General features: G+C 47.9%; 1 long non-coding RNA gene across 3 annotated transcripts in view; it reads left to right on the top strand.

Moving 5' to 3' along the window:
* Positions 1-24,299, top strand: part of LOC106973222 (uncharacterized) — a 26,660-nt gene extending 2,361 nt beyond the window's left edge. The window contains exons 2-6 of one of the 3 annotated variants that reach the window (XR_008293798.1): positions 7,891-8,043; positions 18,094-18,287; positions 19,506-19,587; positions 21,327-21,407; positions 21,812-24,299. This is a non-coding gene — a long non-coding RNA (uncharacterized LOC106973222). The remainder of the gene's footprint in view (positions 1-7,890; positions 8,044-18,093; positions 18,288-19,505; positions 19,588-21,326; positions 21,408-21,811) is intronic. The other 2 variants (XR_008293799.1, XR_001429960.3) reach the window with 2 other exon arrangements.

The following is a 24,299-nucleotide window of genomic DNA, read 5'->3' as shown; positions in this document are numbered from 1 at the left end:
TGCTCAAGATCACATAGTAAGTGTCAGGCCAGAATTTGAATCACTGGGCTGACCCCAGAGGTCTCTTCTGGGTCCCACGCTGCATAGGGAAAAGATCACAGGTGGAGTAGGGTGGAGGTTGAGTGGGGAGACAGTGTGTCAGACATTTGAGAGAGTGTCCGGATCTGAACTGGGAAAGTCAGATTTGCGGGGTGAAGGATGGCCACTTCAGGATCATCTGTCTGGGAGAAGCCTGTGGTGAGGATGTAGAGAGAGAGAAAAACACCGTTCGGACACAAGAGGGCGCCCCTCACCCTAAATCCAGCCTGGAATTCTTTGATGGTTTCCCTTCGCTTTTTTTTTTTTTTTTTTTTTTTTAATTAAAGCCTGGGATTTTACAGAAGAGGAAAACTAAGACCCTAAGAGGCCAAGTGCCCTGCATAGTGTCATATAGAAATAATCAACAGAGACTGAACCAGACCCCAGTTCTCTGCTTCCCCATCCACCAAGATTTTTTTCTGTCCACAGTTGTCTACAAGACCCCCTCTAGGCCAGCCCAGCCCTAGGCTCTAAGGATGCAGAGATAAATCAAACTGGTCCATCTCCAGGACCTGATCTCCAAACTTTCCAGATCCAATTTCCTATTAGCAAATTGGTGATGCTTCCTATTAGTAAGATATTTTTTAATACACACTCTCAACGTGTTATTTACGTATAAGGATATGAATGTAGTACATATATAATTTCACAAAAAGCTAACTTTTATTGAACGTTTATAATGCATTACTAGGTCCTGCTCTCAATGCTTTATACATATTCACTTAACAGTCACAAAATCTTCTGAGCAAGAGTCTAATACTATCCCATATTACAAAAGAGGAAACTGAGGTACAGAGGTTAAGTAACATAAAGCCATATAAAGCAGGCAGTCGAGCTTCAGAATAAAATGAGATCAAAGAATAGAAATACGTATGAGTTTTAACGTTTTGTTCTAAACCTCCATGAATCATCTCGGGCACCCCTCTTTGGAGACCAATGCTCGAGGGGCCCCCAGGCCTGTGTGGGCCAGTACAGTGTAACCAGTACTTTCGGAAAGGGAAGTGCAGGGGCTGATGGGAACCCACAGGCAGCAGCTTACCTAGGCTGGGAGGTCAGGAAAGGCTTCTGGAGAAAGTTGGTGGCTAAGCTGGATCTTAAAAGATCTGTAGTAGCTCCCCAGAGGAGAGAAATTGGGGGAAAGTGTGTTTCTGGGTGAAGGAGCAGTGCATGCAAAGGCCCAGAGGCAAGAGCACGTGGTGTTCCGGGAGCTCCAAATTGGAGCAAAAGCTCCAAATAGTTTGGCATGGCTAGACATGGAGTGCCAAGGGGGTGGGTTCTTCCTCCCAGTGTTGTTATGAGGCTCAAATAAGACCATAGGTATGACCACGCCTTCGTGTTTTTACTGAGGGAACAGGCGATCAGTCTGCTGCCTCCTGGGCAGCATCCCAGCTTTTTGGTCCTCAGCTGCCAATTCCTCTATAACCCAGATGGCAAGAGGGGCCCCTCTGCCCCTTGAAGATCTGATTGAACTTGGCACAGACCCCCATTTCACAGTTGAGGACTGCTCCCGGCACTGCCTCCTCTCCCTCACCCTCCATGAATTTCCAACTTCACTTCCTCTGGGCTACAGTTTCCGTGACCCCAGCCCCTTCGCCTTCTGCCTCATGTGGGTTTCCATCGAAAACAGAAAGTCCAATTAAGCCAAGCATTTCACGGATTTAGTAAATTTACTCAGGATTTGGAGATCTTGAGATCACATCACATACCGCACAGCCACCTGCCATCTCCCAAATTTTCTCATTCAGCTTCCAGAGCCTTCCCAAAGCCTGTGTTCCCCAAATCACCAGCTGATCCTCCCTACACGTGCAGCACCCCCACCTCCCACCAGAAGCTGTGTTCAGTCCCATGCACCCACACATACCCACTCTCTCCCTGTCAGGCTGGCTTGCTTGTCTTATCCCTACCTCCAACATGCACACACCCACTCTAACCCAACCCAGGCTGCCCTAGCCTGCCCCCCAGCCACGCCCAGAAGCCGTCCTCTCTTTCGTCTTCTTTGGGCCACACATGAAAGTCCTCTCAGCGGAGCAGCCAAGCCAGTCGATGGTAGCCAAGGGAGGTGGTGGTGGGAGACAGGCTTCAGGAAGACCAGCAGCAGCACCAGAGGATGGGGGAGCAGCCGGCAGGAAAGTGGCCAGGTGACGCTCCAAGCAACTGTGTGAGGTGTGCAGGACCTGGTGACTCAGCACACAGTGTGAGCCGGCTGCTTGCCGTGCCGTCTGCCACATTGTCAGCCACATCCTTGCCTGCCTCGTGATCGCGCTTGGGGAGGCAGAGGCACAGCTCCTAGCCGGTAGGAAGGCTGCTCTCCAGAGTAGACAGCAGCTCCCGCACCACCCAACCCTGGTCTTGCCCGCAGTGGGACACAAACACATCATAGAGGAACCTCTTACTCTCCCCCTTCCAACCCCTGAGATCCTGAAGACCAGCCCTGAACAAGGCTAGAGATAGAAGATCCAGGAGTTTCTGGCTTCATGTAGGAGGAGCTAGGATATCAGCAGAAGCAGCAGGCAGAGTGGCCCCAAGAGAGTTCCGGCTCCCAAAGTTTTGAGGCAGTGGCTCCAGAGAAAAGAGAAAAGGGGATTCTTGGGGGTGGCCCCCAGCTTTTGGCCAGCACGGCTAGTGTGATACCTTGTTCATGTATGTACTGGGGGAACCACTCAAGCCAGGGCTCCACCCAGGCACTGGCACACTGGCAGGCTAAGGAAGCACCCAGAATATACAGATACTGGGGTATCTGGGGACTGTGCTCCTGGGGCCTGCCATCCAGAACAAAGCCTGCCTTCCACTAGTCTAGCACTGCCATCCAGAACAAAGCCTGCCTTCCAGTCTAGCACTACAACCCGGAGACCTCCAGGGCTCCGGAAAGCAGCAGCAGACTGTATCTCCAAACCCGCTTTGGCCAGCTCCTCAAGCCACCCTGGGCAGGGTCAGGCTGGGGACCACAGCGCTTGCAGCTTTAGCTCCCGTAGGCTGGGCAGCCCCATGATGCCTCAGGCCCAGGGCTATGCCCATCCACCATACCCGCAGATACTGGAGTCTGGCAAGCTGCCAAAAGAAGAAGCTAGAGGCACCCGGGAGCACAGGGCCTCCACGCTATTGCCAAGCAGGAGGAGTTGGCAAAAGGCAGGGAAGATCTTGGCGACATTCCGGGTCCCCAGCTGCAGTGCCTAGCCTTTCAGAGTCAGGGTTTGCAAGACTGGAAAAACATGCGGAGCCAGCTTCCAAAACTTCCTCTCTAAGGCTGCACAAAGCTCTAAGCTGGCCAGCCTCTTGGGCATGGACAACTCTACCCCAGAAAGGCCAGAGGGGAACTACAGGCTCAAGCTGTGTGGACTCTCTGGGCCCTGGAAGTCCAAGGCCAGGCTCAGCACCATGTGGGTATCCAGCAGGTTTAGGCTGATCTACTGTGAGCAGAGGGGCTACTAGTGGATTCCTGCCAAGCCCACCATCCCCAGCCTCAGGCCCTGGAATACTTGGCCCTCCAGATGAGTCACATGGTTTCCCTGATGTGGCAGCTCCCCAGGAGGAAGTGGCTAGGGACAGGGTATGCACCCCATTGTTGGACAGACCCAGGGCCCCTGTTTCATACGTGCACAGTGTGGCGCTCTGCAGCCGATTGCTGTTCAGCTTCAGTCCCTGAAGCCTGGGCACGGCAGCCAGGAAGCCTGGTTACATCCTGTTAAACCTGGTCAAACCGCTGTTAAGACCCAAGATCTACAGGCTGTGGCAGGAAGCCAGAGCCTCCAGAGCTACGCGCCCCATTAGAGTAGTTCCCAAGTTCAGCTCGTGCAGCTCAAAAGGGGCAGCTGCCCCGGCAGGCAGCTCAAGTCCAGTCTCTGCAGCCCCAGTCCTACCACTGCAGCTGCCTCCATCTTGGTGTGGCCCAGACACAGAGCCTCCAGCCGGAGGCCCTGGAGGGCCCAAAGACTGGCCATTTTCAGCTAGGTGGTGAATGGCAGGTCCAACGTGTCCAGGCGTCACCAGAGGAGGGGCCAAGCACCAGGTCTGCGAAGATGCCGGCCAGCTCCCTCACATTCTGATACCAACTATACTTGACAGCCAGCTGTGTAGACCGGAAGGCAACTGAATACCCAAGTTCCCATCTAGGCAGGGCCCCAAGAAAGCAAGGTACTAGAGGAAGCTCAGGTTGCCCGAGATGTCAGGGGCAGAAAGAAGTAATCAGTTCAGGGTCCAATGAAAAAGCTGCTATAGCTGCCCCAAGCCCCCGGGACTTCCTGGCAGGAGCTGGGGAGATGCAAATCAGCCCCAGGACCTGAGCTCAGGAAAGTGGAAGAGGGCATCCGGGGGCAAGACAGAAGTGGAACCAGTGAAACAGACTTCCTCCACGCTCTATGGCACAGCTGCCAAGGCCTGTGTCAGGTTGGTCACCGAGAAGACTGCTGCAAGGAAGGGTGGACTGGAGTCCAGGGGGCAAATCAGGAAGAAGTGGGAGCTCAGAGGTGGCCAGGAGCTTTCGATCACCGGGCAGCTGGAAGCAGTCCAGCCTGCAGTCAGAGGAAGGGATAAGAGTGCTCGCCCATCTTGGCACCAAGCCTGGTCTGCAGAGAAGCAGAATCAGAACCCCACTCTCTCCTCCCTTCCCTTTTCCAGAGGGGAGCCCAGACCCTATCTTCCGCTTACACACACACACACACACACACACACACACAGTCACAGCGCTGACAGGTATACAGCCCCCAGGGTACCCGGGAGGCTCTGGAAGCAGGGGCAGAAGGCCACAATGCTTCCAAACCGCACAGCTTCTGGAGGGTGATACCAGCCTGAAGATGCTTGGAGCCCAGGGTCCAAGGGCCAGAGAAAGGCAGAAGTATACTAGTGGGAGAGACCCATCTCACTTTTCTGCTGTGAGTGAGCAAGCAGGCAGTGTTTCTGAGCACAGGATCTGGGCCTAGAGGTCCAGGATCCCACTCGGCCATCGTCCTCCACTGAGTACGTTTCACCTCTCTGAGCCTCAGTTTCCTCCTCTGCACGTCAAGTGTACTAATACTGGCTTGATAACATTGCTACAAATGACATATGGTGGCAGTATGGCAACACCCCCTTATACTACTTGCTTTCCTCCCCCTAGTAGAAAGGAAATCTTGAGTCAATCAGGATTTTTTTAAATGCAGCTGTTTTATTAAGCAAAATAATACATCAGAATGATGCCTTTTTAAACATCTTGTAATGCTCCATGTGGAAGAGTCCAAAAAGCCCAAGAGTTTTCCAAGAAGACCATAGGGGTCCATTCCTGTCCTTCCTGGCCGGGGCTAGGAAGAATGGTCTTCGGGGCCTTGACCTTGTGCACCACCAGGATTGAGTCAGGACTCCAGGGGAGAGCAGAAAGAGGAAATAGAACTTTATGATTATCTCAAAGGTGCAGTAAACGATTCAATAGTATTCAATCTGATCATTATTTAAAAAATAATAATAATAAACTCAGAGAGAAGAAAAATGCCTTGAACTTATAAAAGAGTATTTACCCGGATCTGCAATGCATTTAATTCTTGATGATAAACAGCCTGTTGCATTCAATTTAAAGCCAGGAACGAGGAAACTACAATTACATCCAACATTATAATGGAGGCCTTAGCCAGGAGAATAAGAAAGAAACAGAACAAAAATTAAAATTATAAAATTGAAAGTGTTTGAAGAAACAAGAGGGTCGCCATTTATAAGATGCTGTGATTGCCCACACAGGAATTCCAAGAATTTCTAGACACAGACTATTAAAACTAATGTTGAACAAGGATGCTGGATTCTAGATATATTAAAAAAAAAAAAAAACAATAAACAAACTTGCTAATACACCAGTGCATTACTGAGAGCCCCAACAGGAAACAGCACATTCAAACTACAAGTTGTCAAAGAGGTTTGTGGGTAAAGAGACTAATCACAAACCTGTTAGCAGGGCTTCATGGTACCACCAGGGGTAGTGCGGGAACTGGGTCTGCAGCTGTCTGTCTCCACTCCTCGAATTATAAGGAACTGTACTTCATCAGTTTGAAGATGTTCATTTTTTCACATTTTTAACACCTTTGAACAATTGTAGGGCTGTGTCCTACGATTAATAACACCTGGCTATTGCTGGTAACCAGGCAACATTCAGGATGCGGTGACTGTTGCCCATGCATATGCATAGTTGGGTCGTAGCTGTTCACATTATCAGCACATCAACTGAGATACAGATATTCTTGATCCCACCTATTTTAGTTTGGTCCTCCTTTACGACATCTACTGAAATATGACACTATAATTCCACATTGAAGTAAAAAGTTATCGTACGTTCAAGAAGAGCATGGAAAGAAAGCAGCGGGGGTGCATATTCTGTGTTGGGGAAATAACGTGGGAAGAGCTCAGAGGAGCACTATGAATATGAAGGAATTTGAGGAATGCCACAATCAATCAATTTTTCTTACATTTTAATTTTTTGTGTGTACAAAGTTATATAAGATAAAAATCTGTCTAAATATGTATAAAATCGCTCCAAGTTATAAGTGGTGAGAAAGCATTATGTTGTCATTCAACTGGATCATTTTCCTACATAAAATAATGGTTTGTCTTGCAACTGTTCTTTTTTTTTAATTTTTTTTTTTTTTGGCATTTATTCATTTCTGAGGGTGAGGGAGGCAGAGTGTGAGTGGGGGAGGGGAGAGAGAGTGGGAGACACAGAATCTGAGGGAGGCTCCAGGCTCTGAGCTGTCAGCACAGAGCCCAACGGAGCTGGAACTCATGGACTGCGAGATCGTGACCGGAGCTGAAGTTGGACATTTAACCAACTGAGCCACCCAGGCGCCCTGTCTTGCAACTGATTCTTAGACTCAATCAAATGCAGCAATTTAACTATCTTAAACTCATTTTTCTCTTCTTTCCTTTCCCTAATTATTATTAAATAGTGTGTTGGTGGTGGCTAATTTTACAATTTATTGCTCAGATTATAGAATTTCGAGATAAGATAGTCATCACAGGAGGTACCATATCCCACAGATCATGGATTGGCAGCTGGATATAATTATTCATGAGATTTAGGTTGACTCCTTTGGGGAGGAGTGAATATATTAGCGGTTGTATTATACTTGATGGAAGCTTTACTTTGAAGCATAAGTACTGGGGAAAGGGGTTATGTCAATAGACAAGCCAAGGAGTAGATGGTAGTAGGCATTTGTCATTCATTTAGCATCTGAAGCCCCCTTCTATGCCTATAAGTAACCATGCCCACCTTGCCTGTAGTGGTTAAGTGCTACTGCTTGGGATCTGCTGCTCTAGGGTCCTGGGAGCACTACTGAAATTAGGGAGCCCATATCAACTGCAGCTTCCGATGACTACCCCCAGTCTCACAGAGAACAGTCATAATAGAGTTTTCCAAAGATGACAGTGTTCCCCTCACTAACACATTTCTCAATGCTTTCAGAAAGAGATTGTCTTCTGGGCCCATTCTAGGAATACAGTGAGAAACACAGTACATATGGAAATGTACTCTCAACCTCCCCCCTTCTATCTTATACCAAGGAATTTATGGCATCTTAGCTTTGTTTAGTAGACCACTGGTTAGTCCAAGATCTAATCAACCAACAAAGCAAACAAATTAGAACATTCCTGGCCACTCAAACTAGTCTAATGCAATAAAAATCTCTGGTCAATGCATCCATATCGATACGTTCAGCACAATCTAAAATTATGTTGCTTCCTCCTTGGTCCCACACCCTCAGGGCCTGCTTCCACGTGTATTCTTTAGATTTGGACAATATAAATGAGCAGAACCTCTTTATTTGCCTCTTCCCTTGGATTTACTTTGTAATTGCCTTCTAGGTATACTGGAATCTGATGCTAGTTATACATCTCTAAACTGTGAAGAGGATGGTTTTCCATCTGTACCAGTTCTGGGCCTGCTTCTTGAATCCACACCTCTGCTCCACATCACTGGCAAGCCAATACCTGCAAGTTATATTCTCTGACTTTCCCGTGAGTGAGAAGAGGTGGAGGTGGGAGGGCAAGAGAGAGTGCCGGGATGTTCCCCCTCCTTCTCTGTTGGTGGCATCTTCAACACCAGCTGCAATTCTTCCATGGTGCCAACTCCTGCAAGGCAGGCCTGCCACAGGTCCCGCTTCCTCTGGTTGACTCTGGGCCCTGGTTCCAGTAATTACTACCTCTTCCCCTTGTTCCTGCCTCTGCAAGAAATTTGAGATTCTTCCATCACAGTCATAAAACATCCTTAGCTTTTGGGTGGACAATCAAGCTGAGTAGTTAGGATATGAGCTTGAAGGCTCCGTGCCCCTCATGCTGCTCCATCGCACGGCCACTCAGCCTCTAGAGCCTTGCTTTCGATGAGCACTTCATTCCAGATGACTGGGATTTTCATAAATTGACTCCTTCACCATTGTACGTCTGATCTGTCAGAGTGCTCTGACTTAAAGCTGGGTTTTCACTGCCCTTGGTCCCAGTTCTGCTGCTGCTGGCCTTAGCTTGCACTGCCGATCCCCCAGAAATTAGATGCTGGAGCTGCTGCTCCTTCTACCCTATTACCAAAAAGGGATTCTGCCTTAAGTTTCCCTTTCTTATGGTAACCAGGAGTCTGATTTGCTTTATCCCAATTCCTCACGTAGGAGTTGAGAAGGCCAACATTGATGGGAAACTCTGGGATCCTTTCCTGCCTCATTTGGTCAGGAATCTAAGATTTAAGACTGCCTGAGCTGGAAAGGTCCTCTGAGTTCATCTAGGCCAACACCTTCCTTTTCAGATGGGGAAACTGAGACGCAAAGTGGGGAAAGGGATTTTCCAGGGCCGAGCAGAGGGCAGGTGGCAGAGCTGGGATTAGAACCCAGAGGCGTGGGCAGGCCAGGGGAGGGTGATGGGATGGATGGAGTGTTGGTGGCAACAAGCAGCCTCCACTCCTGACCATTGGGAAGTAAGTGAAGCTCTTAGAGCCCAAAAGACCCCTCCCACTACCCTTGGCCCACTGCACCCCACACACATTCAGAAGGCCGGGGTCTCACCATCACTTCCTTGGGATGTGATGTGAGGAGTTTATAGAAGGAAGCTGAGGTCAGACTGATTCTCATGTGGTAGCTCTGGGAAGAAGGAGAATGGAGAAAACAGCTTTGCAAAGAAGTGAAGTGAAGTGAGGTGAAGTGAGGTAAGGTGAGTTGGGGTGAAGTGAAATAATAAAATAAAATATAATATAAAATAAAATAAAATAAAATGAAATAGATGCCTTTGCTTTGGTCAGGGGCCACTTTCTGGGGGTGCCTTCTTTCTCTCTCCATTCACCCATCTTTCTTGCCTCCACGTTCTGCACATCCTTTCTCCCCTACTTTCTCTCCATCCCCTATCTCCTACTTCCTCTTTCTGCCCCCACACCCCAACACTGCCTAGGCACTCCTGTCCTCCTGGAGGACAGACTTCTGATGAGCCCAAGTGACCACCTTCTCTATGAGTTGTTAACTGGTCAGCAAATATAATTTCTACTCATAACCAGTTCTTAGTGATTTCACCGCATAAGCAATTCAAGTAACGTCACTGGAATTCTAAATAAAATGAAGAGATGTTCGCTAGACAGCTCCACCACCACCAAATCAAATGGCTTTTGCTTGCCTGAGTTCACTTCAATTCTTGTCCCAACTTTAAATACTTTCCTCGGAACTACCATTTCTCATACCTTCCTATAGGCCAGGCATCCTGAGAAGCACATTAAACAATATCAGCCCAGAGATGTTTTACGTCCCAGAATCCCCCTTTTGGGGGCTATCTAAAATCCTTTTTAATAATAAAAATAACTAACATTTGTTGAGAACATACTGTGCCAGACACTATGCTCTCTTTCCATCCTCATGACCCAGTTTCTGTACGCTTTTCCCTCACGTTCTTCAGATGCAAAAATGTGGCCCAAGGAACTTCAAATGGCCTATGCAAGGGCATCCCTGAGGCAGTTAGTTTCTTCCTCTGTAAAAGGTGAGAATGTCCTAGTTACCACTCCCCATTCGGGTTTTCAGGGACCATTGGGGTTTGACTGTGAGTTCCTTTGTTGTTATGGCCTTTGTGGCTTTGCTGTTTTCAGGTGTAATTCCCAGCAGCCCTGGGTAAGGATGCCCTGTTTCCTGTTATTTCAGACATCACAAGGGCAGAGGAGTCCAAACAAGGGCTATAGAATGAGGATGGAGATACTGATACACAGAACAAATGGGAACCCAGCCGAGGCAGCTGGGCTACTCCATTGTCTTAGCTGAGGTCCTTTTGTGTTCAGGAACAGAAATCAACACAGACTACCCCGGGGAATATTTTGTTGGGAAGATGCAGGGGTATCTCATGGAATCCTGAATCAGCCAGGCCTGGGGGAGGACTGAAGCCGGGGGGGGGGGGGGGGGGGGGGGGGGGGGGGCAGTCAGAGACCTTCTGGTAGTTTCTCTTTCTCTGTCATCTCTGCTTCAACTTTTGATTCTCTCCTGAACAGCCATCTTTGCTTCCACATTTTCATGGCTGACAATGGTCACTCCATCCAATGGGAATACCAGGCTGAGCTAAACCAAAGTCCATTTTGGAGGGTGCAGGAGCCCCACCCCCTCCTTGCCCTAGTCACGTTTCCCCCTCCCATCCATTCCCACCACCCACCACATCTGCTCCATGTTTCCCCCCCACCTCACCCACCCCACTCCACATCCAAGATCTACTGTGGGAGCCCTGAGGGAAGAGAACCCAGCATCTTCCTTCCTCAGGGACTATGAGAAATCCCTTTCCATATGGTTCCCTGTCTGTGGTGTGACCTTGCCAGGATGCTCTGCTTGGGGATGAATGGCCTTTGCTACAGTTCTGGGGAAAGAGGCGAATAACAGGGTGTTATAAGAGTTGTCGGAGACGAGGCCAGGAAGGTCATAAAGAATTTTGGCAACTCTGAGTGAGACAGGGGGTCATCACAGGGCTTTCAGAAGAGGTGTGACACAATCTGATTTCTACTGTAAAAGAATCATTCAGGCTGCTATGATGAGAGCAGAATGGGTGAGGGTAGCAGTGGGAAAGTGAGAACAGAAGTATAGGGACAAGCAAGGAGCTATTGCAAAAATGCAGGTATGAGATGATGTCAGCTTGTACCATGATGGCCAACCAGAGAAGAAGGAAAACGTGGTGAGATTTTGGCTGCATTTTGAAGGCAGAACTTGCAGCCTTGACTGATGGGTTTGAGGGGGGATATGAGAGAAAAAGAAGTCAAGGATGGCACCAAGACCATGGAAGAACAGGTTTAGGGAAAATAAGAGTTCGACTTTTGAAACATTGAGTTTAAAATGATTATTCTCTTGGGGCTCCTGGGTGGCTCCGTTGGTTAAGCATCCGACTTCAGCTCAGGTCATGATCTCACAGTTTGTGGGTTCAGGCCCGCATCAGTCTCTGTGCTGACAGCTCGGAGCCTGGAGCCTGCTTTGGATTGTGTGTGTCTCTCTCTCTGCCCTCTCTCTCAAAAATAAATAAACATTAAAAAAAAATTTTAAATAAATAAAACGAGTATTCTAGGGGCATCTGGGTGGTTCAGTCAGTTAAGCATCCAACTCTTGATTTCAGCTCAGGTCATGATCCTAGAGTCATGGAATTGAGCCCTGCCTGGGATTCTCACTCTCTCTCTCTCTCTCTCTCTCTCCCTCCCTCTGCAAACTCTCTCTCTCTCTCTCTCAAAATAAATAAATAAACTTTAAAAATAAAATGACTATTAGATAGCTTAGTAGTGATGGCAAATTATGTAAAGTACTAGCTAGGTTAGGGGTGTGTGTGTGTGTGTGTGTGTGTGTGTGTGAGTGCACGTGCACACACGCACACACACGCGCAAGTATATCATACTTAGACCTGGTTCTGTCTTTTGGTGGCTGTGTGATCTTGGCAAATCACCCAGATTTTCTGGAACGTAGACCCCATCAGGCCAACTTCTCAGGGCGTGGTGTTTTTAAAACATGTCTATAATTTTTTGACACTATTCCTAACCACAGGCAAAGTGTAATTCCTCTCCCTTTGCATATGGGAAGACCTTAGTGACCAACTGCTAACAAGCCAAATACACAATTGATGTAACGTGACTTCCAAGCCTAAGTTAGAAAAGCTTCCACCTCGATCTCAGTCTGGCGACACTCACCCTTGGAACTGAGCCACTCTGTTGTGAGAAAGCCCAGGCCTCACGTAGAGGCCACATAGGTGTTCCAAATCACAGCCTCAGCTCATGCCCCAGCATCCAGTGCCAGACGTGTGAGTGACAGGGCTTCCTGATGGTTCCAACTGTCCTTGCTGATGCCAAGTGGAACAGAGACGAGTTGTTCCTGCCAAGCCCTGCCCAAATTGCAGGTCTGTGAGCAAAATGAATATGGTTGTTTTGGGTTGCAGTGTTCCACAGTGATAGACGGCTAAACCAGTGAGAGTTGTGAAAGCATTTTGTACACCAGAAAGCCATCTACAGAAATGGATCATTAGTCAGTGGACATCCTGAGCTCCTCATCTCATGACCTCAGCTACAAGTCCTTCTGAGCTGGGTGTCATCTCGGGCCAGGCTCTGATTCCTTCCTGCAGCGGGTAGCATTACACGTGACATCTCAGCCATAATCTGGCCCCAGGCCTCCTCTCAAGTTCCCCCTAACATCAGCTGCCCCCTTTGCTACCACCCCCATAGAACCCCCTCAACACACTATATCCAGCTATGTCTCCATGCTTTTTCTCATTCTTTTCTTCTTTTTTTTAAGTTTATTTATTTATTTTGAGAGAGAGAGAGGAGCAGGGAAGGTGGAGAGAGAGAGAGAGAGAGAGAGAGAGCGAATCCCAAGCAGGCCCCACAATGTCAGCACGGAGCCCGAAGTGGGGCTCGATCTCATGAACCGCAAGGTCAAGAGTTGGGCACTTAACTGACTGAGCCACCCAGGTGCCCCATCTCATACCTTTCTTCTGACTAAGTAACATCTTCCTCCTTAGGCTCCAAGGACTTACTTCACCAATCTTATCCAAGGGAGGACCCAAAACCTTCCTGTGGGAAAGAGCCTCTTCTCACATCTCTATTGAGATCTGAGGGCCACTTGCTAAAATATGCAGGACCCGGTGCCTCTCAGCAATACAGTCCCAGTGGATGGGGGAGCAAGGTGGAAGGGAGCCACCATCACCTGCCAACGGAAAGGGAAGAGAGGGGAGGAGCTGGAACAATCTGCGTGAGTTTGGGACAGTGATTTTTGAGTGATCAGATGGTCTCCAGCTCCCTGTTAAGTGTCTGCACCAACTTGTATTGATTCCCAAACATACCTCACTTCCGTTCAAGGAGAAGTCCTTTCCCACCACAGCCAGGCTGTTCTGCTGACCCTCAACCCTCTCCACACTCCTGCTGAGCTGACTCATCCTTCAGGGCCTGATTGCCACCGCCGCTCCCGCCAGGCACAGCTGTTGTTGGCCACACCTGCAGCCATGCCTCCGGGGTCCTGGGCAATGCCACTGCCCCTGCTTGATTGCAGGCCACAGCATGCACAGGAGGCTATTGCTTCTTGGGGGAATACCTGAACACCACAAGCATGCTTTGTCAACGTCTTCCCCTATTTTGATCTGGTGCCTGGACCTTCCTTCCATGCCTCCCCCTCCCACACCCAGGCCCGGCAGCACTCTGATCCAGGAGCCTCCCTCTGTGTGACAGGGATAACCTGGATGCTCACAGACCTCGTCAGCCTGCGGGAACGAAAGAGACCACGATATCGTTTGGACACATATGTTCCTAATTCAATACTGCGTCATCCTAACCGAGGTAAACTGCAAGGCTCAGAATCGTCACAAGCTCGCTGTGCCCTTGGCATCTGGGGGAGTCCCAGCGTTGCCCCATGCATGCTTCTGCAGCGGTCAGATCTGTTGCTTTTGCTGCCTCCTCTGCTCTGCCCTGGACATCAGTGGGGCAGATGTTCCCGTGGCAGGGCTTGCCCCTGAACGTCTCTCAATAGTCTGTCGGACTGCTGGTCAGTGTGTGTGCCCCGCACACTACCTCTTGCCTCCATGGGTTCCTTTCCCTCTTTCTTCTCCCCCAACCCCGAGTTGTAACAGAGAACACACAGCTGCCCTGCCGGATTCTACATCCCCCAGACTTCCCACAGATAAGTATGGCTATGTAGCTGTGGTTTGTTGTCAATAGGAGGTGAGCAGAAGCGATGTGGCAGCTTCCTTGGCTTACCCCTGGGGCTGTGGACTCAGAAATGGGAGCCTCATTTTGAGAATAGTAGCATCAAACCACCAACCTGAGTCCCAGATGACTCTTTGGGACAGAGCTGGCCCTGCCAGCTGTGAACTACTCATATCTAGACTTTTCATGTGAGAAAAATAAACTTGCATCCCATTTAAGTTAGCCTGTATCCTAAGTAATAGAGTATTGACTCAAGAACAGTCAATCTGTAGGTGTCCAATCTAATTTAGATCCTCTTACACCCTTTTATGGCACCCTGTACTTCTCCTTCAAAGCACGTATCACAACTTGCAATTAAATAATTATTTGGGTAATGTAGTGTTCGCTATCGATTGCCTTCCCAACAGCTATCTCCCCTCCCTCCTTTTTATCTCATGGAATCCCAATGTCATTCAGGTATTCATGGCTTCCTCCTTCAGACTCATGCTGCATGAAAAGATGAGAGTAAGCCCATCAGATTGTCTCTCTGAGATTTTGAAGTAAGAAACAAATAATAATAGCGAGAGGGAGCGGCAGGGAGTAACGAAGCAGGCAGATTGCGCCCTTGATGACCTGTGCATCATGTCTGCTGAGGATCTGCAGCCACCTGGATTCAAGATCATGTCCCCATTCTAGTCTCTGCTCTTGATCTTGACAGCCTCTAAAATGATCCCTAAAATACACCATCTTTCCCTGGGCTAACAAGAGTGCTCACTTGTTTCTCATAACTGAGCAGGCCTGGATAAAGCGGTAACTTTGGGCAAATTTATTTAACAAAGGTCTTTGAACACCCACCATGTCCTAGGCACTGCTGTACTCACTAGGGGTACTAGGGAGAACAGATGGGTCACCTAGAGCATCTCTCTGAGAAGCAAAGTCAACTACACTCCTCTACCTGCTTAGAATTCTTCAATGGCTTCTAGTTGACCTCAGAACAAAGCCCTAAATCCTTACGGTTTACAGCCAACCTTGCGTGATACAGCCTCTGTCTGTCGTTTGAACCTCTATCTTGTTACTTTACCCCTCTTTCTACTTACACCAGATCAGATCACTTTCAGGCCCCCTGGTATGCAAGCTTCTCTCATGCTTGAAGCTGTTGTACTTACTCTTCCATTTACTCGAGTGTGGTAAGCAAAGGTATGAGGCAAGGATCAGGATGGTGATGAGGATAACAATAATACTACCACCTGAGCACTTACTTGTACTTTGCATGTATTCTTCTTAGTCTGCATAACAATGTCACAAGGTAGGTTCTGTGTTCCCCGTCTTACAGACGAGGAAGCTGAGGCTTCAGGAGTTCAGTAACCAGTTTGAGACCACACGCTTAAGTGGTGGCAAAGCCAACATTGGAAGCCAAGCCTATTTGACTCCAAAGGACAGGCTGTCTGGGCCAGCTGTCATCTCTCTACCACTCTTTCGAGTTGAGCTGCTGGAGGCGGACAGGCTTGGGTTGGAATTCAGGACTCTACCACTTTCTGAGTGGGTAGCCTTGAGCAAGTTACCCAATCTCCCTGAGCCTCAGTTTCCTCATTTTACAAATGAGGTCAGCAAGAGAACCTACCTGAGAAGGTCACAGTGGCGTTAAAATGAAAGCATGCACGTTAAGGCATGCCCTAGACCAGTGCACTTGGTAGATACCATTTCCTTATCACCGTTATTACCTTCTCCACTTAGGCGAGTAGCTCTTTCTTTCTCCCTGTCCAGGTTAGAGCCCTGCATCTTGTCACAGACACGGCCTAAGAGCTGCTTCTCTGCCAGGCCTCCTGGGGCCAGGCCTGCACAACTCTGTGGAAGGAAGCTTGGGCCCGTGCAGGAATGGCCTGTAATTGATCCCAGTTAGAGGTGGACAGCCCCTGTCCTCCTCGGCTGGGGCCTCAGGAAGCAGGGTGCTGCCTGATTTATGTCCCTGCTGCACCGAGGATGACCTGGTGACCTCTCTACGTGTCCTAGCATCAGACAAGGCCATAAAACAGAATTGGTGTTGCACATTTGTTCCTATCGGGGCCGACTTGTACACTGGTGCACCCAGCTTAGGTCAGTCCCCTGCAGGGCCCTCCCCAGGAAAGGCTGGTGTGTGTGGCCGCTCTGTGCGGCCGGGCCACCGGAAGTTCAGGGACGGTGTACAGAAGGGAAATCACAATCTTGTATGTTTTCATGGCTTCCGTGACCATCCTCAGTGAAAGACACCCAATCCACATCCTGAACCTCCAGCTCCCCCACACCCACCCCGGCCTCAGACCCAGTCTCAGTGACCTGCTGGACACCTCCTCCTGCACATACCAAAGGCCTCGTCTGAACTCATGGTGTTCGCCTCTCTGCTGGTTCTTCCTCCCTCATCTGTCGGCCCCAGGAGCCGACACCTGGGCCAAAGAAGTCGCTTCCTCCCTGGCCTGGTGCAGCTTCTTTGCACAGACTCCTTGATAGCTCTGACCACACCATTTTGTGGTTAGAACAACTTATTGCAGCTTTCGCCATTATCTGTATCTCTGTCTCCTCCAATAGACTGTAAAGTCCTACAGGCAAGAGACCACATTTGATTCATTTCTGCACCCCCAGGGCCTAGTGTAGAGCCTGGCACAGAGGACCTGCCATGAACCTTTGATGAATGAATGAGTGAATGGATGGATAAATAGATGGATAGATGGCTGAATAATGAGCATAGATGTGTATCTTTCGAGGTAGTTTTCAAATAAAGAACAGGGCTTCTGAGGAGGGACTCCCAAGTTCCCCTGGGAATAGTGTGATTAGATATCAGCATCCTACAGCCAGATTAACCTTAAAATTGCATACTCTGAGCTATACTAGGACCTCTTCCATATTCAGATGACAGAGACCCAGAGAGTTTAAATGACTTCCTGAAGGTGAACAGTGATTTAGTGGCAGAACCCCCGGATGAGCCCCAAACTTCCTGTCTCCACTGTCTGCAGCCTCTTCCTCTCTTTCTACATGCTGACCTTTAGTGAGCTCTTCATGAACTCCAGAGCTTGGCTTCCAGAAATAGAAAGCAGTGGGTCTTCTGGACTATCTACAGGGTTTTATTACCAACAAGGTGATCCATGGCAGAGAAATTGAGATGAGCTGCTCAGAATTTGCAGTTCTAAGAGTAGCATAGGACTATATGACTACATGGCCCTTATCTTCTCTGAGCCTCAGTTTCCTCGCCTGCAAAATGGGAATAAGAATAGGATCTGTCCCAGCATAATGAATGTTTTTCACTTTAGGCTCTCGTGATAGGTTGTATTATTATTCCCAACTATTTGTTGAACTCTCAGTAAAAGGGTTATCCATCTCTGACCATAGCAATGAGACTCACAGTGCTTCTCTGTGGGGAGGGCTATACCTCACTGCCCCCTTGGTGTCTGCCTAGGCCATTCGCTTCCTTTGGCCAATGGAACATGAATAGAAGCTACATGTGCCACATCCCAGCAGACACTTTAAGAGTCATTGTAAGACTCAGCCACGGCATTTTCGCTTCTGTCTCTGGAATGATATAGCGGCCACTCCTTCAGTCTGAGACCCAGAATGTGAACACATATAGAACAGGACCTCAAATGACCTGCTGTCATGTGGTGTAAATAAGAAATAAACCTTGTTGTTGTCAGCTGTTGAGACTGTGGGGTGGTTTCTGCTGCATAGCCTAGCAAATGCTGACTAGTAATCTTTTGCTTATAATCTAGACCGACTCGTTTGGGACATCTTAAAACAGAGGGTAGAGTTTGTCGCAATGATATCCATAAAAATGCATCAAATCCTTGGGGGTCCTAGAGCTAAGTATTAGGCAGTAGTCGGATAAGCTGCCATAATAAGAGGTTTCAAAATAAAAGTCTTAAACAAGGTACACATTGACTTCTTTCCTAAAACAGAAGACGTAAGTGACTGGTCCAGGGTGGTTAGGAAGCTCTGCTGGGTGAGGTCACCCAAACATCCAGTTTCTCTCCAACCTGCATCCCCCGCTACCATCCAAGATGTTCTCCTCATCTCTACCATGTCCACATTCCAGCCTGCAGGAAGGAGGACAGAGAGAGCCGGAATGACCAGTGCTCCTGGTTGTAAGGAGGTACAGAGAATCTGCCCACATCACTTCTGTTCACAGGCCCCTGACCAGATCTTCTTTATGTGGCCATAGGGCACATGTGATACAGGGCACAGGTGTATATCACAGCCAGTTTCCAGCCAAGTGACCATGAGCCCTGATGAAACACAAAGGGGACTTTCTGTTAGTAGAAGAAAGAAGGGGACAATTTGGTGGTGTTTGGAGCGGGCTTATGTAGGCTCATGAGAGCCAATCACATGCATTGCCCCCCTTCCAATTCCTTATTCATTGATATGACTTCTTGAAATCAGCCTTGGTGGGAGTATTTACACCAAAGAAATTGGCAAATACTACCAATGTGGACTTCCCTCCAGCACTCCCAACCGGCCAGAGAACCTGTTATTAGACATTTTGCCAGCATGGAGGGTAACAGATACTGGCAGGCAATTACACTCTCTTGCTAGAGTTGGGTCACTTTTTCTTTCTTTCTTTCTTTCTTTCTTTCTTTCTTTCTTTCTTTCTTTCTTTCTTTCTTAATGTTTTATTTATTTTTGAGAGAGAGAGAGCAGGGGAGGAGCAGAGAGAGAGAGGGAAACAGAGTATCTGAAGCAGACTCTGTGCTGACAGCAGAGAACCTGATGCAGGGCTCAAACTCACAAACTGTGAGATCATGAGCTGAGCTCAAGTTGGATGCTCAACCGACTGAGCCACCCAGGTGCCCCTGGGCCACTTTTTCTTGGTGTCTCTGCTGGCTTCTCCCACTCCCAAGCAGCTTCCTCACCTTCTGCTCTACAAGAAGTCCTCCTTGGTTCAAATTTGGGAGTACAGCCTATCTTTCTTGCCTCTTCCTAGCTCTAGATTGCCTGTCCTGGGCAAGATGCCTATGCCTGGGCTCCTCAGCTATGTCCATGGGTGGAGGGGCTGGATGGGGATCACACCCAAAGCTGCCTTCAGAGGGGCTGTAGGTAGAAATGACCCCAGAGGCAGACACTGTGCGTGGCTGAGGAGCGAAAGTTCTTTCTCTGACCCTACCACAGAGTTTAGGTTGTAGGAGACCATCCTTATCCAGTTTGTCAAATATTCCTCTTTATTGTGGTAAAACACGCTTAACATAAAATTTACTATCTTAGCCATTTTTAATTGTACCATGCAGTTACATCAAATACATTTGTGGTGTTGGGCAGCATTACCACCATCCATCTCCGTATCTCTGATATTCCTTTTTGTACCTCTTGTGACTAGATGGCCCAGTTTGGTGAAAGATGTACTTGCTGAGGTAGCAGAGGGCCTCTGGCTGAGGGACAGCTGTGCCCTATATCACAAGGTCAGTAATTTGTGGTATAGACAGGACGGCTCATGCCCTCTCTCGAAAATAAATAAATAAACTTTAAAAATGGAATGAATGAATGAGTAAACAAATTAAATTAGTTAACTTCTTTAAACTTCACCTGTAAACAGGAAGGTATTTAAAATATCTAACTAGTAAAATAAAATAAAATAAAATAAAATAAAATAAAATAAAATAAAATAAAGTAAAATAATATAAAATAAAACAAAATAAAATAAAATAAAATAAAATAAAAGTCTAACTAGTGAGGCAGAGGCAGGAACACATCAGAAAACATGCCCAAGTGTTTAAGCCAAAGTTCTAGAGTGGTGAGTATGCTGGAAGTTCCTGATGTGCTTGGTATTAACCTTTTAGTTGCTGGATGGTATAGAGGTCTAGGGGATCCCAGGGAAGAAACCAGGGTGAAAAGCAACTGGAGTGGCACTTAGGAGAACTGGAGCGACAATCAATAAATTTTTTTTTTTTTTTTTACTAAGTTAACAAGCATTTGAGGCTGTACTGGTGTAAACCAGCTAAATGTCATCCCTGTCTATAAACTGGAGGAATTGATACCTAGTTGATCAAAAGGGGTGCTGGGGAAAGGAACATCAATCATCCCTGTGACATGCTAGGAGAGGCAGGCCTGAGGTAAAAAAAAAAAACAAAAAACAAAAACCAAAAACACCAGAAGTTCAGAACATACTAGAACAGGAATGGCTGTACTCCACCTTCCTGTTCCCATCCAAACCCCTATCCCCAAGACACAGAGACATATCCTAATAACCAGCTCCAAGTGTGTGGCAGAAATGCAGCTCAATTTGGAAAGGGGTGTCCATGTCTGAGGAATTGTGAATATAAAAGAACAGAGCAGGACCACGTGGCAGGAGAGACTGTGGCTCTCTGGAAGATTCTTCCTTAATTAAGGAGAGTTAGAAATAGGGGTCCCTCCCATGAAAGGCCTGGCCAGGTCCCCTCTAGTGTTCAAGACCCTGACCTCTGTGCTCCTCAAGTTCTTTGACCCAAAAGCTCAAAGTAGGAACAGAAGCAATTTGGCCCCAAGACTCCAGACCTGAATTTGCTTCTCCCTTGAGCTGCCCTTGAAAAACTGATCTCTTGAACATGGAAGACACGTTGCTGGAGGTACAGCCTGTCTTCCAGGCAGCGGGGAAAACAAGAGACGCCTTACATCTGACTTCAACACAAAGAGAAATTTATTATCAGGATAGAAGATGTGTCACAGAATCTAAGGTTAGGGACAGCATAAGGAGGCAATTAGGACCCTCAGCATCCTGGAAAATTCAACCATGAGCTTTGCTTTTCTTTCTTGCTGCAGACTGATTCGCTCTTTTTCCTAATACGTATGATAGAAGATGTCCATTGCCAACAGCTCCTAACATCACCTCCATTCAAGAAAGCAGCCAGAGGCAGGCAGCAAGGCTTTAGCTCCACTCCAGGGTCTTGAAGGTGGGATGTGATTGGCTCAGCTTGGGTCAGTTGCCTGCCCCGACCAATAATCTGCGGCCTGGAGCGAGGGGCAGAATCACAGGTGTGTTTAGCTGTTCTCTTCCTGGCTCTGTGGTTAGGGGAGAGGCAGAGCCATTTCTAGAACATGGATACACAGGAAGCAGTAGACAAAGGTACCTTCTACATGTGATTTGTCTGATGTCACTTAACTAGAAAATAGCGAACGAAATCCAAATGATTCCTTTGTTCTTTCCATTATGTTCCGTTTCAAGGAGCAAATGAAGGTAATTAGGCTGGAGGAACACCAGACGGGAAGCCCAGAGCTTCAGACTCCAATGAGAGTTTGGAAGGCAGTGAGTAGAGCAGTGTTTCCCAATCCTGGCTTCCCTGTTAGACTGTAAACTGGGGAGGACTGTGGATGTCTAGCATGGGTCCTGGCAGGTAGGCGCACTCAGTAATTAATGAAGGAAGGAAGGGAGGAAGGAAGGGAGGAAGGAAGGGAGGAAGGAAGGAAGGAAGGAAGGAAGGAAGGAAGGAAGGAAGGAAAGAAGGGAGGAAAGGAGTGAGGAAGAAAGGAAGGGAGAGGAAGGGAGAGGAAGGGAGGGAGGGAGGAAGGACTGTGTTTCTAAATCACTTGTACTTGGGTAAAAATAAAGATTACAATAGTAAATAACATTTATTGTATTTTGAGATTTGGCATATATTAAATAATCTGCCATCAAATCAATAAGCTGAATATTATTATTACCTTTTATAGATAAGCTACTGAGGCACAGAAAGATGAAGAAGTACCAACAGGGTCACCGGTTAGTGGCAGAACCATTACAGATCTAAGCAGCCTGGCTCCGGAGCCTCCGAGTGCAACCTCCGCATCATACAGCCTCTCAAGATGTCAGCAGCCCACCCCAGACCTAAAGAATCAGATCCTCTGAGGAGGGACATGGGAATCTGCATTTGAACAAGTTTCAAATAGGTGGTTCTGATGCACAGCCAGAGTCAGACTGCGGATCTAAAAAGTAGCAGCAAGCCTGGGGCTGCGTGACTAGAACAAATAAGTCTGCTTCCGGGATTTTCAAGTTTGTCTGATCATGTGAACATGAGGCCTGCTGAATAATGTTGATGGATTGTGTCCTCTTTGTGAGGGGGGAACCCAAACCCAGGTCAATCACAAAGAACCTGTGAGCAGAAGGCCAACTCAGGAGACCTGCCCATGAGACATTTTCTGAAGGGGCTCCAGCCACTGGCCACCATCCTTGGAACTCTGTGTACCTGCCTAGTTCCTGGACTTTGATCTCCCATCTGACCTCCTTCTCACCCCTGCTCTGATCTGACAACTCCTGCTGGGTTGACCCCATCTCTGACCCCAGCCCGCCTGGGTTTTCAGTCTCACTGCTCCAGGCTGAAGTCTCACAGGATGACAGCCTGAGGCAAGACAGTATTTGCATCGGCCACCAATAATGGGAGCAGGATGCCACCTCTTCTAATGATGTAATGACAAATGGAATATTCATGTTAAAAGAACTGTGACTTTCAGGGTGGAATTCAGGTAATCTCAAACCAACTCTGTGACCATCACTGAACGTGGAATGTTGAAATAGAAATAAACAGGCCTTCATCCCAACTGAAACAATGTTCTTTCACTCATTGAGTAAATGGCTACTGAGAGCCAATTCCATGACAGTTTCCCTGTCAGCACTGGGGACAAAAAAGGTGGAGTTTCTGTATGCCTGATTCTGCTGCGGCATCCAGAGAAGGTGAGGCGTCAGAGGTTAACCAACAATTGGTCCAAAAGAAAAAAAGGCTGCAAGATTGCACTTTCAGATAAGGGATGGCTCTAGCTTTGTCCAAGGTTCCGAAGTCTCTCAATGACGGGATCTGCCTATGGAAGTTTAGGGAAGCCAGTAATGAGCCTCAGACACAAACACCTTTTAGAAACCTAGATCTGTCTGTGCACCAGATGTTTAGACCCAGGGGGTGGGTAGCCTTCTTGGTAGGCATCAGAGAGGCTCAGGATTGGGGCTTGGGCTACCCCATTATGTTCTTGGCTGTCCTCTAGTTTGATGTGGAATCCTTGACAACTCATCTTCCCTCTCTGCACCTCAGTTCCCTCTGACCATTTCTGTCCTCTCTGAATGCCCAGCTGCCCAAAGAGTATTTGATAAATGTCTGTTGAATGAATGAATGAATCTCTAAAGTCTCTTCTAGCTCTGGTATGGTGAGTCTATGAGCTGGAGACATCTTTGGGAAAGAACGAGATTGGCCAAAAAGAAAAACTTTAGTCTCATTCCTATGGGACCCATAGTCACCCTCTATTATTCAAATATGATCTGCCCCTTATGGACAACCTCCCCTTTCTCTTCATCCCCTTCCTTCATTTTTCATCTCCTCTGCACATATTCTTGTGGGTTGAATTGTGTCCCTCAGAAAAGATATGTTCAAGTCCTAACCCCCTCGTACTGGTGAATGTGACCTTATTTGCAACTGGGGTCTGTAGAGGTAATCAAAGTAAGATGAGGTTATACTGAATGAGGGTGGGCCCTTCTCCAAGAGAACTGGTGTCCTTACAAGAAGAGGGAAACTGGGACATAGACACACAGGGAGAGTGTCATGTGAGAGTGGAGGCAGAGATTGGAGTAATGCATTACAAGCTAAGGCATGCCAAGGATTGCCAGCAGCCACCAGAAGCCAGGAGAAAGGCATTGAATAGATTCTCTCTTCGAGCCCCCAGAAAGAAACTGACCCCGCTGAGACCTTGATTTTGGACTTCTGGCTCCTGAATTATGAGAGAATCCATCTGTGTTGTCTTAAGCCACCTAGTTTGTGGTTTATGGCAGCCCTAGGAAACTAATATAGGTCTCCAAGGCCGTTATTTGGAAATCACGCCACTGATGCATGTTAACAGAGCCCTAAAAAGCACCAGCGGCCCTGACAGCTCTCCAAATGTTCACTGCAGATGAGTCATCGTTGTGCCTATTGTGGATCTCTGAAACCAAGAAGCCTGACACCCCCGTGGGGGAAGGAAGAAGGCCTTCCATACTGTTAGTTAGCAGGAAGAGGATGCTGGGGGTGGAGAGGAGGGTTCCCAGCTGCTTTCCTTCCCCACTGGGGACAGCCCCCAAAAGGGGACTATCATCCCTATTAAATGTCACCGCCATTCACTTTCAGTCCTTCAGTAAGAGTATGTGGAACACTTATGGTGCTGGGTGTTGCTGGGCACTGGGGGAGAGCATGTGCCTGTGGATGGG

Source organism: Acinonyx jubatus, chromosome C1 (assembly GCF_027475565.1).
Source record: "Acinonyx jubatus isolate Ajub_Pintada_27869175 chromosome C1, VMU_Ajub_asm_v1.0, whole genome shotgun sequence".
Classification (NCBI taxonomy): Eukaryota; Metazoa; Chordata; class Mammalia; order Carnivora; family Felidae; genus Acinonyx; species Acinonyx jubatus.
Note: the sequence above shows the minus strand (reverse complement) of the source record. Positions and strands in the feature narration are given on the sequence as shown.